Source organism: Canis lupus, chromosome 11, assembly GCF_003254725.2.
Source record: "Canis lupus dingo isolate Sandy chromosome 11, ASM325472v2, whole genome shotgun sequence".
Lineage (NCBI taxonomy): Eukaryota > Metazoa > Chordata > Mammalia > Carnivora > Canidae > Canis > Canis lupus.
In genome coordinates, this window is record NC_064253.1 from 45960366 (window position 1) to 45976838 (window position 16473).

General features: G+C 34.2%; 1 protein-coding gene across 11 annotated transcripts in view; it reads right to left on the minus strand.

Annotated features, from left to right (window-relative positions):
• The window catches only part of LINGO2 (leucine rich repeat and Ig domain containing 2), a 1134307-nt gene that overhangs the window by 532690 nt on the left and 585144 nt on the right, over positions 1–16473 (minus strand). For 5 of the 11 annotated variants that reach the window (XM_049116209.1, XM_035697329.2, XM_049116205.1 and 2 more), the window contains one exon: positions 4385–4500. The exons of the other annotated variants lie outside the window; for them this stretch is intronic. The gene's annotated coding sequence lies outside the window, so the exon portion shown is untranslated. The remainder of the gene's footprint in view (positions 1–4384; positions 4501–16473) is intronic. 11 annotated transcript variants of the gene reach the window in all.

The following is a 16473-nucleotide window of genomic DNA, read 5'->3' on the forward strand; positions in this document are numbered from 1 at the left end:
ATAGAAACACAATGAAAATTCAAACACAATAAATCATTCCCAAGGTACAGAGATTCAAATGCCACAAGTACTTTGATTCACTTTGCTTCAGGGGTGGAATTTATAAATTGAAGAACTTTTAAATTTGTTAGAACATAGCACTCTGGAAATGAGAAAAGCAAAGCCGATTGGATTCCACAATCTTATTTGGGTGTCACTCTATATTACTCTTGGCAGTGTCACTGGCATAACCAATAGGGTCCCAAGGAATGGTGTAGGAAGCAGAGTCATTTCACCTCTATGGCCACCAAGAGGATCTGAGAGACATTTGCCCTTGGAAACAGATCTCAGTACCCCAAGAATTGTCATCCCATTTGAAAAGTGGGAAAAGGAATTTGAAAGATAAAGTGAATTAATCCAGACTTCCAACAGTTAAAGAAAGAAGAAAACTCAGGTTTCCTCATTCCCTGCTCAGTCTTCATTCCTTTCCAACATTCAAAAATAGATCTGAAGACATTTTGCATGTGCACACTTACTTGTACTTCTAATTAATGAATCATTTACTTGCATTTGCTTGATTTGTGTTGCACTTCCTACTTTTCTTAGACTACTGAATCCTATAAACACTTTGCCCTTTTAAAGAATATTGCCCCAACATCTCTTATTTTTCTATTTTATTTTCCTCATCTCTTCAATAAGTGGTTAAGGTAAATAAAGAGCTGGTGTCACTGATATATCATTATTTAGTTAGGACTCTCCTTTTTGGAAATGCTAACTTAGGTATAGCTTCTAGGATGTTAAAGTATTTATGTAAAGCATTTGTGCTTTACCTAAGAAATTACTCCTTTCTTACTCCTTTCTCATGTACTGTGTCTGTTACCATCAAACTTTTTGAATCATGCTTATGAAAACTCAGGATGCCACAAAAAGCTATAGTACCATAAATGAAGTTATAGAATGGTAGAACTGCCAGATAAGAGGTGTTACTTGCATTGTACATCCTCACTGCACCTAAGATGTCATGAAGAAAAAACTATTTATAAGCTGAGTCTGTAGCCTGTCTTTTCACCCTCTTCAAGTAGACTTTTAACAAAGCAATAGTTTTCAATTTTGATGGTGTCAAATTTATGAAGTTTGATCGAATATACTTTGGGGTGTCAAGGCTAAGAACTTTTTGTCTTGCCTTAGACCCAAGAATTTTCTATTTTTTTGTGACACCTTATGGTTTATGTTTTATAAATTTATTTTTGTATAAAGTGTGAGGCTTAGGTGAAACTCATTTTCCAGTTGTTTTTTTTAATTACAAATAAGAATTTTATTTATTTTTATATTTTGATTTTGTAACCCACAATATTTTATGCTTTTTCTCCTCTATTATTAGGTCTAAGAGTTTATAAAAATCTTTTGGATTTTCAGTACACACATTGCATCATACGGGGGAAAAAAGATAGTTTTACCTAAGCCTCTTAATATTTATACCTGTCCTTCTCTGATTTCTTACTCCATTTGCTAGAATCATAAACAGAATGTTGGCCAGAAATAGAAATGGCAGGCATCTGTCTGGGTCCTGATTTTAAAAGTGTTTCTCAAATTGTATTAATAATTATCATAAGGTAAAGAAATTTTCTTTTACTAGTTTATTAAAAACTTGTTCCAAATATTTACTGGATCTGTTGAATGTTTTTTCTTCTGCACATATTGAAGAGGTATGATCTGTCCCTTTAAAGTATTATGAGATCTATGTTGTCTCTTCTTTGCTGAGGACAAATCTCACTTGTTATTCTTTATGTCCTACTTCATTGCTGAATTATATTTTTTTAGGATATTTAAAAAATGTATTTAATGAAGGTCTGAGTGGTAAACTCTTAAAATGTCATTTCTGGCCTAATCTCATAAAGGTGTTTAACTGGGTATATAACTTTATTTGCTCTTTTCTTTCCCTGAGCACATTGAAGACACAGCTCCTTCATTTCCTGTCATCTGATGCTACTTGTGAAAGACGTGCAATCACAGTAAGTCTACTGCCATTGATAAGAAAGTAATTTGTCCTTCCTTTCTGATAGCTATTAAGATTCTATTTCCAAACTTTCTGATTGTTCTTGTTATATATTCTCCTGTTCATTTTATTTTTATAGCTGTATGTTTAATATTTTCTTATTCTTACATTTTAAGTGAAAAATGCATTTTCATTTTGAACACACTTATTTTTAAGTCTTTGTCAGATTGTTCCATATAATTAAGTCCATTGGAAGTAAGTGCATATGCTAAATATTGATTTTGTTGGCTACCTTTCTTAGAATATTTATTCATTTGTCATGAAATATTGATTTGCAAGTTTGATTTTGAGGTGAGGAATTTTGTTTGTTTTTCTCTCTTGGTGCATCTCTTCTTAATCCTTCCTTGCTGTCACACTCTTCTCAAATTCCCTAACTTTATGTTTTCCTAAAAGGCACCACAATTGGCATGCTTTTATCTCTTTTACTCTATAGATATCTCTTTTATCTCTTTTATCAAGTAAGCCACGGTCTGCTCACTGCCAGTTTCCAGACCACATGTCCAGGTGTGGTTCCTCAATCACACACAACCTAATCAAACACGACTTGTTTCCTTTCTAGTCCATTGGAGGGCTTTTGTTTTGCTTTCTATTTATACTCCAACCACATCTTTGCTTTCTCTTTTCAGATTTTATCTAACTTTCCTATATATATAAGAACCAAGAGTGTATATCAAAATGTACTTTGTCACCTTACTTAGAATATTCCCATTCTGCCTTTAACCCATTTTCATCAGGCTTTTGTCCTCCTATGAAACTATTCTTGGCAGAGTCACCAGAAAAACATCCATCCTGCTAAACCTAATGGTCAGTTCTCAGTTTTCATCTCAGCAATGGCTGACACAAATGATCATTTTCTCCTTGCTGATGCATTTTCTTTTGTGTTTTAGGACTGTCTTACTTCCTTATTTGCCCTCTAACTGAATTTTCTGGACTTTCAATTTCTTTGCCTAGCTCTCCATGTTGTTTTTAAACTTTAATTGTTGGAGAGTCAGTGTTCTTCAGATATTTTCATTCTCTATAATTACCTTCTATGTGATCTCATTAAGTGCTATCCACATGGGTATATACACACTTAATATACTAACGTGATATACATTATAATGTATTATATATTATAACTATAATATATAATTCATAATGTGTAATATATGTATGTATGTGTATAAAATACAGTCTATTATATTACCTCTATTTTTCTCCTTTTACCTCTAGAGACATCCATATACTTCTTCTATGGACCCTTTTTTTTTTTAAAGATTTTATTTATTATTTATTTATTTATTTATAGGCCATGAGCAGGGGGAGGGTTAGAGGAAGAGAGAGAATCTCAAGCAAACTCTGTGCTGAGCATGGAGCCTGATGCAGGACTTGATCTCATGACTCTGAGATCATGACCTGAGCTGAAATCAAGAGTTAGATACTCAAATGACAGAGCCACTGAGGCATTGTGTCCCCTCCATGTACCAACTTTGGTATCTAATACTTATCTAAATCCAATACGATTAAAATAAAATTCTTGATTCTCTATCCCAACATCTTTTTTTCTGCAGCCTAACATTCTAGTCCACACCAGTATTTTCTGCTGTCTAGATTCCTATGCAAGCCTCCTAATTAGCCTTCTTGATTCTACCATTTTCTCCTACCCTTCATCCTCACCAGAAGCCAAAGGAATCAGATTATACCATACTCCAGTTCAAAACCATCAATAGCTTTCCATCACACTTAAAACTAATCCGAACCTATCATGGCCTTAGAAGCCCTAACATGGCTCACAACTATCATCTGACCCTGTTGTTTCCCTTACCCAATTCAGTTCAGCAGCCTTTGCATTCTTACTATCCTTTAAAATATTACTCTGGACTTGGACTTTTTTTCCCCTCAATTCTTTGCATAGTTTCCTTCTTCACATCATTTAGTCTATTTAATTAGTGTCCCTTCAAAGAGCCCTTCTACAACTCCCCCAGCTAAAATAATCTCCTGTCATTCTTCCATATCTTTAGTTTTTTTCTTTTTTCTTTGAAATTCTTTTTTTAGCTTTATTGAGCTAAAATTGTATTGACAAAATTATATTTAAAGAGTATATCATAATGATCTGATTATATATTATAAAATATATATTTCTACATAATCTAGTTAACACATCCCTCACTATATTTATGCTCTATAAATATAAATATATATATTTAAGTATATAGGTGTGTATGTGTATAAGTATGTTAACATCTAAGTTCTACTCTCAGGAAATTTCAATGCTACAGTACAGTATTATCTACTATAATCACCAGGTTGTATATTAGATCTTCAGACATAATTGATTTTGCTTTTCTTTTTAAAGGTATCAAACATTACCTGATATTTTAATATTTATTGTTGACCTGTATCTCATCCACTAGAATGTAAGTTCCCCGAAGGCAGACATTTGGTTTTTCTTATTCACCACTGTTTCCTCAGCTTCTAGATGAGTCCTACAACCCAAGAGGCATTCAATAAATTATGGCATTCCACTCGTGATCAGGAATCTAATTAGACAGATCAACTAATACAGCTCCTATACTAAGTAAGTATTATATAGTATATTTTTACATCTGGTAACCAGAAGCAGGAAAAGAAAAGCATTTTTCAACTTTTTCCATTAAATCTCCTTCACTTGTGCTCTAGGGTATAATCACAACAAATAAAATATAGAAAATGTTAGCACTGAAGTCATTCCACACAATAGTACATGTATCACCCTTTGGTTCCTTTTTACCTGTGCATTTTGGATTTCCAGTTCCTCTATTCTCAATTGGCTATATGTGTGTAAAACGTTTAAACCCTTACATTTAAATTCCTTCCAAATAAATGATCTTGTCCTCTCCTTTGAAAGTTAAATGGAGCCTGAAATTTGGGAGAATACTAATCCCATGAATTATCTGTTCTGATAATAATATCATTCCATTATAGGCTCTTTTGACATATCTTAATACAGTTTAAATTTAAAACTAATTGGAATGTTCAAAGCAAGAGACAAATAAATACTCTAAGTCTTGATAACTAAGGAGGCATTAGAAACATCAGCTCCCAAATTCAGTGGACGATATCTAAGAAAGTTAGCTTTTTCATTCTTTATTGTTCTCAAAATTATAGAGTATGAAAGATTATCTTTTAGTTGAATGCTCCAGGGGGCCAATTGTGTATAGAAAGGGTTCCTAATTAGAATGCCAAACTTATAAATAGACATATGATCCACTATAGATGAAGTCTGAGAACCACTCAACTTGTTTGTCAAAATCTGAGGAAAGAACATGTGGCAGCTAGTTAAGTTATGCATCTTACAATTTGTACTTCTAAAAACTGTAGCATGACTAATAAAAAAGAAGGGTATCTCCATAAATTATAAACACTGAGCTTGTAGGAAGAGACTAGAATCCTTAGATTTCATGCAAACAAGGACATATGTACTATACTGGGTTTAACAGCATCCCTGAAAAAATCCCATTCACCAGGAACCTGTGAATGTAAACTTATTTGGAAATGGGTCTTTGTAGATGTAATCAAGTAAAACTGAGGGCATACTGGATTCGGGTGGGTCATATCTGATGTCCACTAAGAAGAGGGGAGTTTGGACACAGACATATATAGATGGAAGACATCCATTGAAGACAGAGGCAGAGATTGAAATTACGTAGCCACAAACCAAGGCATACCAAAGATTGCTGGCAACCACCAGAACCTAGGGGTTCAAGGAAAGATCTTTCCCTAGATTGATTAGAGGGAATGTGGCTCTGCCAGCAGCTTAGTTTTAGACCTCTAGCTTCTAAAATGATTAGATAATAAATTTTTATTTTCTAAACTATCCATTTTGTTGTAATCTGTTACAGCAGCCCTAGGAAACTAATAAAGATGCTAAGGCAAAACTTATACGACTATAGACAAGGACACATGGGGAATGTGGAAGAAATGCAGGGCTAATAGTTCTCAGAAATAAACAGAAAATATTCCATTTCAGAAAGAGATAATTATACACTAAGTGGAAACCCTTTGTAAAAGACTAAAATCAAAAGGAAAACTACTATAATAGGGCATCAAAGAAAGAAATGATAGGAAATGGCTAGGGGAAACCAGAGGAGACAGATCTCAGAAATTTTTTCTTGCCACAGAATCACAAAAGGTCACATATTGCATAACCCTATTTATATGAAATGTCCAGAATAGCAAATCTATAAAGGCAGAGAATAGATTAGTGGCACATGTGAGGGGGAAATGCGCCTGATTGCTAATGGGCACAGGTTTCATTTTAGGATAACAAAATTTTCCAAAATCAATCAGACTGTGATAAGTCTGAGAAAAGCAAATGTATTAAAATAACAAAATAAGCGATACAATGATAAAATTTTAAATACTGATATTGGAAAGATATACCATCTTATGAAGAAAAAAAGTCTCTCAGAACATCAAGACATATACTAATAAAATTATAAGGCTTTAAAGAATAAAGAATAATCCTTTGAGCAGCCAGCTTGAAAGGTCCACTATTCACAAGGAATCAAGTAGCAGACTGGCATCTGGCTGCTGTTTCTCAATAGAAGTATCCAGAGCCATAGAAGAATACCTACAAGATTTTCAGGGTAGTTTCCATCCTATCATTGCCAAACTTTAGGATATTTATTAGCCTTTCTGGATTTATTTCTATCAAAATTGACATTCTAGATAAATCTCAATGAATTTCAGGGCTTTCCTTTAGTATTAATAAGTAGATATATCTGTATTTCTAAGAGCAGACCCTCTCGCCAAATGACACCCTACCACTATATATAGACATCCCTGGATTCTTAGGCTGCTTTATTTGCTGAATGTCACATCTGACAGAATCCACAGTGTTCTGTCCAGCCTTTCCAATTAGGCTTATTTTTGTTTTACAATGTAATAAATACCTCTGAGCTTGTTATTGTATCTTATAAATGAATTGCTATAAATTGCTTATTACTCTAAAAGATTACAGCAGCTTTCTAGAAAATTAAAATTAATGTTTGTCTCCTGGGAGCCATCAAAATATGTGCCCATTATAATGTAGTTTGAGGAACAAATCAAATTCTTTTTTATTCTATTAAATTTTATATTATTATATTCAAATACTGTGTTGTTGAAAAATTAACTTTAAATCACTCTGCAAAGTCACTTAGAAATAATTTCCTAGAAGCATAATAGCCCATGATATTTTTTTTTCCACAGAAGTAGAATCATCTTATACACTTCACATACCAAGGGATCTCAGAGATTATGTCATCTAGCCTTCTCATTGGACAGATGAACAAATTTGGCCTGTAGAGAATCTATGACCATTTAACAATTATAGGGCTGGGACCAGATTTGGGTTTTGATTGCTTGTCTAATACTCCTTACACTTCCCCATAAACTCCTGTCTTCCTGTGTTTAGATCTGTACTCATAAGCATTATTTAATTCATTGCACAAATATTTATTCATTGTCCACAATGTGCTAGCCATTCTTTTTTTTTAAGGATTTATTTATTTATTTATGAGACACACACACACACACACACACACACACACAGAGACAGACAGAGACAGAGACAGAGACACAGGTAGAGGGAGAAGCAGGCTCCATGCAGGGAGTCCGACGTGGGACTTGATCCCAGGACTCCAGGACCACGCCCTGAGCCAAAGGCAGGCACTAAACCACTGAGCCATGCAGGGATCCCCTGTGCTAGCCATTCTTTGAAATTCAGAAGATGCTGAGGTAAAGAAGGCAGACACAGTCCATGTTCTCAGGGAGCCATTATTTCCTGACCTCACATGGCTTCTGCAAATTTTTTTCCCAAATACTCAGCCTCCCATTCCTCTTCCCTTCACCATTTCTTTCCAAGCTTCACTATCTTCAGGTTCTCTTGACATCCTATTCTAAGTATCACTGGGCCATAAGCCTAAATCAGGTACCAGGATGCCTTCTCTGTTCCCCTCATTGCCCTAGTCTGGGCTATATGCCCTTGATCTGTGGTCCCTTAACACTGTAGGCTTACCTCTATCACAGCATCATTACTTGGAAAGGTATTCATCTCCTTACTTGTCATTCCTTCCTCTTAAACTGTAACCTCCTAGAGGGCAGGGATTTGGGTCACATTTGTTCCAGTATCTTTAGTATCTGCATAGTACCTGGAACAGAATGAGTGCTCACTAAATATTTGTTGTTGATTAATTGAGAATGTCTGAATAAATATAAGGTCTTATGTGGACTATTTTCATCTCACTGTAAATGAATTTAAGCAAATGAATTCCTCCTGGGGTTGTTTGTATCTTATTAGCTCCAAACTGATCATTAGAAAATAATGTCAAAAATATCTAATTCATTTCTAGGACTACTTTCTTCTCCATCCTGATGTCATGCTCCACATAATCTCTAAGCAGTGGACAGCTCATATCTATGGGAAAATACAATTCTCTGCTCAACTCAGAATAAGAACCTGATGTTAGATTTTAACATACCAGAGACAGGCTTCACTAGACTTTTGAGAAAATTACTTCTGTTTTCTGTTAAATGCCAAAATAATTTAAAAATTGACTTGCAGTGTAAAAAAATCCACAAATTAGAACGTGAGTTCTTGTCAGATGCTATCTTTCAGAGGTGAGCTTGTATGTGCAATGGACTAAGGTCTATGGTCTACTTCGAGAAACAGAAAACAATTACAAAACCCTCAGCACCAACATAAAAATCCACACCTTCCAGTTTAGTTATTATATAGGCCAGTTTATAATTCTTTCTTAGCTGGAATCTGATATGGCAGAGTCAATATATTCATTCAGATCTAAACTTTTCTCTTTTCACTGGGGCATGCTCTCTAATTGAACACTGCTTACACTTTGCATTGGGAAAGGAAAAACACTCCAGGACGTCTTTGCATTAAAGAGAACTACAGGGGGTTTACTAGATAATTATCCTTGAAATGTATTACAAGTAACTCTACAGGAGACACTAAAATTTGGCCTACTATCTACTAAATACAAAGAAAAATAATGTCAACACTCCATCTATTATTATTTTAGTCAAAGGTGTAGGTATATAAATACATTTATTTAATATGATATTATTTAGTCATGCCATGAAAAAAATTATTATTTTCTCAAACGAATCAATGTCTGCTTTAAAATACAAACATATTTTCTTCATTTTTCTCAACTGCTAAGTTTTAGGTATTGTTCTAGTTATTGGCATGAATAATCTCTTGGTATTCTTTCTGGGCTTAGCCTCAGTACCACTCAAAACAATTCTAAATCAGAGAAACAGTTTTCGAAGTCCCTCTTGTTTCCTCCTTCCCCTTAGAAATTCCAATTTGAGTCCATCAGGCTTCCATGTGGCAACGAAGGAGACTTTACACATTATAATGATCTATTCTCCTTCCAATACTGTAAGTGCAGTTATCAGAAGAGAGTCATAAAGATATAATTAATGTAAATTTATTCCAATGATTAATAAACACTTATTTATCAAGAATGTAATTTAGCATTGGAAAGACTAGAATTAAATCCAATATCTTCCACATATTGTATTACTAATTTAAAGCTCAGTTTACACACAATTAAACATTTTGGCATTTTAAATGTGAAATATGTCAAGACTCTAGGACACCAACTTTCACACAGGGCTCAATGGATTATATACCTTAGGCCTTAATTCATTCTTCATGACCAACAATATACAATGATACAGGGTACAGTTAAGTTAGAGATCTCTAATTCAAAATGGCAGGCATTCCAAAGGCTTCAAAGCTCTACCTAAACTATCCCTTCAGGCAATCATTAAGATAAATTGCAAATAGATTTATTTGTTGTTCTATTCTAGAGACTCATTTTACTGATCTGGGAGATACAAATGTCTGTTGTAAAAAAAAAAAAAAAAAAAAACCTTGAATCTGGCTGGTTAGACAAATAACATAAATCCAAATGTAGTGAAGAGTGTAAGGTCAAATACCAGTTGCTTTTCAAGTTTACAAGTCTATAAATATAAATGCAAGTGGAGAGGGCTCTAAATTTACTATATATGTATATATCTTCTTCCCTTCTTCTACTGTTCAATCTTGACTCCATTAGTTAACTGCTCTGGGCATCAATCTCTCCCTCTTTAAAATGAGAGGATTAAACCTGAAAAGGCATTTTTCTGTTCTAACATTCTGTGATTATGCCTAGAGGAAATGATCCTGGAGATCTAGGGAATAAAAAAAGGGTCCGTGGAGCACTTGAAATGACCACTGAAAAATGAGTTGAATTCTAGCTAGGAAAAGCAGGGTAAGAGGCATCCTACTTGAGAAAATACTGTGAACAATGGCTCTTGCTCAGGCAATTAAAAGCAAGCACAATGATGGTGATGAAGATGATGATGAAGATAATGCAAAATATTTTAGATTAGAGCAATACATCACAATGTACCATCTGCCATTCTATTTTGAGCAAATCTCCCCTCAGGCAATAACTACACTTGCCAGATTTTACACAAATATACAACACAGTTTTGTTCAGATAAAAACCATCTAAAATTGGAATGCCTTTGCCCCAACAACAACAACAACAAGGTGTGATGTCTTCATTAATATGTTAATTTGCCCATTTCCTATCACAGTAAACATAAAGGCCCCATGCACAGGTTGACCCAATTAACACTATACAGTTAACTTTAAAGAGTACCTTCTCAAAACTGCTGTGTGAAAAGAACAACACCTGGGGTGATTTAAGATTTCATGGGAAAATGGGATTAAAGGAATAGACCTATGAAAAGGCTTAATATTGTTTTCAATTACCAAAATAAAAATCAGTAACACATTACATAAAGACAACATCAACAAGGTAAACAGTTTACATCAGTTATATTGAGGCTTTCACTATTGACTTCCCTCTGGCATATTCTGATCATGTTAGACTTCTCAGTTTCCTTTCACCAAAAATTTCAATTCTTATGTTTATGTGTACTTTATTGTACATTAAGTGCATATGAAAAAGCATCCTTTTCTGCACCCAGTCCTGTTTTGCTATGTCTCATACCATTCTGCATAATTCCCATGTGCTATGTCCTGCTATGCTCTTAGAGATGCACAGTGACTAGTGTTGCATTAGCAAATAAAAACACAGAATGCTAAGTTAAATTTGAAAGAAATAATAAAAGCAAGTATTTGAAGCAACTATTTCTGAAGCTTTCTCCACAAAATTCAAAATGATAGATTATTACCTTTCTCACAGTAAAGCCTTATCAAATCACATACCAGAGTCTCTTTTAGAGCAACTTTTACTGCTTCTTTCCCACACAATCCTAGAAGTTCTAAGGTATTGGCTATTCTTCCTATGTTGTCCTCCCCTCCCCACCCTGTCCCATCCTTTGCAAAGTTTCAAGCCCATAATCCACCATTCTGCTTTATCTACTTTTTCTCCTTTCCCCAAAACCAATATTCTCTCTTTCTAATTACGTCTAACAATTTGCATCATCTGCTTTCACATTCTTGTTGAAATATAGACAGAAGAAAATTTGCATGTACTCTGAAATTTTTGCATAAACAGAACTTCCATTTTGGAAAGTTATCTCATTTAAGTATCTATAGTTTTCTTTGACTCAGTCAAAATACAAAGAGAAAAGATCATAAATATTTATATAAAATTATTATCAGTAAATTACTGCTAGAATATATATTGGGTTTCCAAATGTTATTCACTTTATTTACACTAACATTTTTGAACAAACAGCTCTGATTTTGCCATACTCTAAGTAAGGGCCAGTTCTTGAAATTTGCAGGGTGATATAAAGGAAATTTAGTTCAAGTTCTCAAGGGTGAAAAAAAAAATAGCTTTAGTGTATAAAAATCCTGGACCATTTCCAATACAAAACTTTAAGAAGTACTGAATTATTCATTTTTATTTGGAAAATATTATGACCTAACAGCTGAACAAATAAAATAGCATGTTAAAATTGTAGTTATTGGTATCTAAAAGCATAAAAATGGGTTTTTAACTGTTATGAGAGCTTTTTACCTCATTTTACAAACTGGTAATATTCCAATAAGAGTCATTCAGATCTACAAAAACGAGGCAAGTGTAAGTGGCAAGATACTGAACTGAGAGCAGAGGCTCTCATTCTAATTTCTTATGCAAGCAGAAGCCATAAGATTTTTAACAGAGATTCTATATCTCTGTTTTCTTATCTGAAAAGTGGGGACAGTAACTTCTCCAAGAATTGGGGCTGGAGATAAGAGAGTGGATTAGGCCTTCCTGACTCAATCTCCTTCTCTTTCTCAGTCCACATTTCACCCATGGCACAGGACCTAACACTGTCATTTTTTCAGAAATGAAGTCTTAGAGGAATGAATGCAGGGTGAGTGGAGAGAGGAGGGGAATGAGTGAAAGGAGAAAGAGAGGGGAAAGGAGAGGTTTGATTTCAGCAAGCCAAAATAAGGTCCCACGTTGGTCCTTTTCCACACTCAGCTGAATGAGGCATGAGAGTTGAAAGTCACCAGTCGTTTTGTTTTGATGACATTTTCTGATTCACAAAATTTCTTCTCAGATTTTTCTCCCTCAATCCACTCCTTCCACCCCTAAGAAAAAGGAGGCCTAGGCCACTTTCATTTGCTACATTAAGAAAGAAAAGAAAAGGGAAGGGAAAAAAATAGGCTTTTAGCCTGTGTTGGTATTGAGGGTACCTCTTCAAGCTGGTGTCCCTTAAACACTGATTGATGTATTATTCAATGTGTGGTGAAGAGGGGAAGGTCTCTAAGGAGAAAAAATAAAAGCAGGAGGCCCACCAGTGATTGTGTGAATACTCTGTTGGACCTCCAAGCACTTCAGCTCTGAACTCAGTTGGATAAAGGAAGGCTACCAAAATCAGCCTCCACTGGAAGCCTAAATACTATACTCTGATGGTAGAGGCTTGGAGACTAAGCATCAAAGAACTCTTTCCAACTACATATACTCTTTCCCTGAGGGTTCTTGCAAATATACTTTTCTCTTCCATCAGACATTCTTGATGATGTTTAATGCCCCTAGTAGACTGTAATCTAGCCTGTCCCTTGAGAGTCTTGGCAAGGCAATGCCTTGGACCCTGTCCATGACACTTATCTTACAAGGAAATGGGGAGGGTACTCAGGACATTTAACTATGGCATTGAGATTTGCATTAAGTCGACTCTCCAACTTGGGTTCCTGAATTACAAGTGTTACCTGTATTATCCAGCAGTGCTGAGGTTTGAAAATGACCACAGACTATATATATCCTTTTTGTTGCTAGATTATGCCTTTGAAGAGGGTTGAGGAGACTGAGGTTTTTTGTTTTTTGTTTTTGTTTTTTTTTAAGTAAAAGAAGTCTGTAATATAATGGAAGTTGTAGCTTATATTTATTTCAATATTTCTGCTACCTAGAACAATACCTGAATTAAGAGACATTCATAAAATATTTAATAAATAGGTGAAAGTTAATTAGCTTAAATGTGGTAGTAACTTTTTTTTTTTCCTATTTGGGTTCTTGTATTATTTCTTTCAAGTTTAAATATCTATGTTGAAATGCCATGTCAAAGATAAAATTACATAGTAAGTATAAAGTTCTTCTGTGACCTATAAACTGCTAAACAAATCTGAAATATTATTGTTGTTAGGCCCTTTTAGCTTGGTGGAGGAGTCTGAACCAATTGATATAAGCAGAAATATGATTTTCAATTTATTTCCTTTTTATCAAATTGGTTAAGAAATCACCTTAAGTGGGTAGACAATTCAATGTTGCCATGTTTTCATGAAATTTCATTCTGTTCTTTTTGATTCTTGAATGAATGACTACCTAAAGACAAGTCAGTGATTCAGAGACAGTTTAAAGGATGCATTTTAACTGACTGAAACTCTAGTCATAAGAAATATATATAAATTGCTATTATTGATTTACCATTTCTTGAATTCCTAAAAAATAAAGGATATTATTAATGAGCACCTGCTTCACTCTAGGCATTTTTGATAGGTATTCTATTCTTAAAAAACTGCATAAAGTAGACATTAATAAATCCATTCACCTAAAAAGTAAGTGAGGGAAATGTACTAAGTGAGTGTTGGGGTAAACTGGATAGCTCAGGCCATTTTGAGAAGGTGACTTCTAGGCGTGCCTGCATAGTTCAGTTGGTTGAGTGTCTACTCTTAATTTCAACCTAGATCTTGATCTCAGGGCCCTGAAGACCTGCATGTGCTCTGCCCTCAGCAAGGATTCTGCTTGATGATTCTATCTCCCACTGTCCCTTGTCCTGTTCATGCACTCTCTCTCTCAAATAAATAAATAAATCTTAAAAAAAAGAAAAGAAAGAAAGAGAAAGTGACTTCTACTCAGTCCCAACCAATTAGGACGATGAAGGACAATTGTGGTTTTGCTACTACTTTTGACCTTTCAAGAAAAGCCAGAAATCGAATTTTTATATGATACCTTCCAAATTTTCTAATGTTGTCAACCAGTTCTTTTGAACAACAATAACAAAATCAACAACACTGAATAGGTGAGGGCAACACACCTGCAGGTCTCTATCTCATCCACAGCATTTCAGTTTGTTAATGCTGTATGAATTTGTTTCCTGTAATACTATGCTGAATCAATTGCTTCCTTTGCTTGAAGATTTGTCTTCTTGAGCTATCTGCTATGGTCCTCTAATTTAGGTAAAACCACATGAAGTTGGTACTTGAAACAATATCTAAGTAAAAACAAAACAAAACAAAAAAACCACAACTGTTTCTGTATATTAATTAGATATTTCCACATTAATGCTACCTATTAAACATCTACAAAATATCCATGTCACACAACAAAAAAGCATGTATCTCTTGCCCACGAATTTGCAGATCATTTGGTTTCTTAAAGTCTGCATTTGAGGCTGGCATATCACTGGCCAAACAGATCACAAAGTCAAGGGGTGGGAAATTCACTCTTCAAATGCTAGGTCAAAGTATGGATACAGGGAAGGAAGAAGGCTTGGATTCAAGCATTCAGTCTACTATAGTTCCTTGCCTTAATACTAGAGGTAGTTCACTGATTTGATCAAAAACATGTTAGGGTCATTCTCAAATGTATTTTCTGAATCATCTGGGTTTTTTCTCTTAGTTGACAACTAACACTTTTTGTATTATTTTGATTCTCTTTTGATTTTCCCATTTCTCACTAATGCTCCATAATCTTATCATTTTTTATTTTATGATCTTCCTGGAAAACTGATTTAATTGCCTGTCTTATTTTTTATACAATATTGCTTACTTATTATAATGTTGGCTTTCCTTAAAAGCCCTAGAGTACTAAAAACTCAGCAAACCAAAAAAATAAAATAAAAGAAATAAGGCCACTAAATAATTTTACTGAATTAAATATAGAAACCTAGAACAAAGGAATAGGAATTAATGTACCATCCTAGAAAAGTATCTATCTATCTATCTATCTATCCATCTATCTATCTATCTATCTTAAGTCTCAGTTCTATAGCTGACTAAAGCTTTGCTTATTTGCTTATTTTTCTGGTTTGTTTTATCAAAAATTTTTAAAGATATTCCATTATTTTATATGGATTAAGTAAAATTAAAAATTAGTATACACATTTTTTAAAGAAGCATAAATGTAACAAAAGCAGCATTATGTATCTAAAGCTTTAACAACGATTTTACTATTGACCAAAAATATCCACTTTAGGGAAATTGCCACTTGGAAATGGTTAGATATGGGCTCATATATTTATTTTCAAGAATGTTCATTGCATTTTTTAGTAAACACAAAAAATCTAAAATCCAATAATTCAGAAATTTTAATGTGAATTTCATCATATTCATACAATGGAATGCTAGGTCCCTTTGGAAAGCATGCCATTTGAGAATAGTAAATTAGAGGGCAATAGGCATAATCTAGTCTGAAGGAGGAAAGCACATTTTCAAAATTATATTCAATATTTCTTAGACTTTTGCAGGATTCATGAATTATACTGATACTCTAATAAAAGCTAAAAACTCTCTTCTCAGAAAAATGCACTCACATGCACAAATAACAATTTGGAAGAGAGGTTTCAAATTCTAGGAGCCATTTTTAGGATGCTGAGTAAATGAAGCATGATATACACTGCAACAATTAAAAAAATCTGTAGCTATCTATTTATTTTAAGAAATTACACATATTACATACATAGAGAAAATGTTCAGGGACTCCAGTAGCAATGTAGGCAAAGGTTTTTCAAAGAGACTTTCTTTCTGCTACAAACAGAAAATGCTGAGTGACAGCAAGCCCACATGCAGACATGCATACATACACATACTGAATAGAGAACTGTACTCAATAGAAGAAAAATAACATCTACAGGTGTAGAAACAAAGGGGGAAGCCAAATCCAGAAGATAATCACTGATATAATGATAGTCTGTTGAAGTTTCAGAGGAGGATTAAAACTCTATTCCTGGGGCACCTGGGTGAC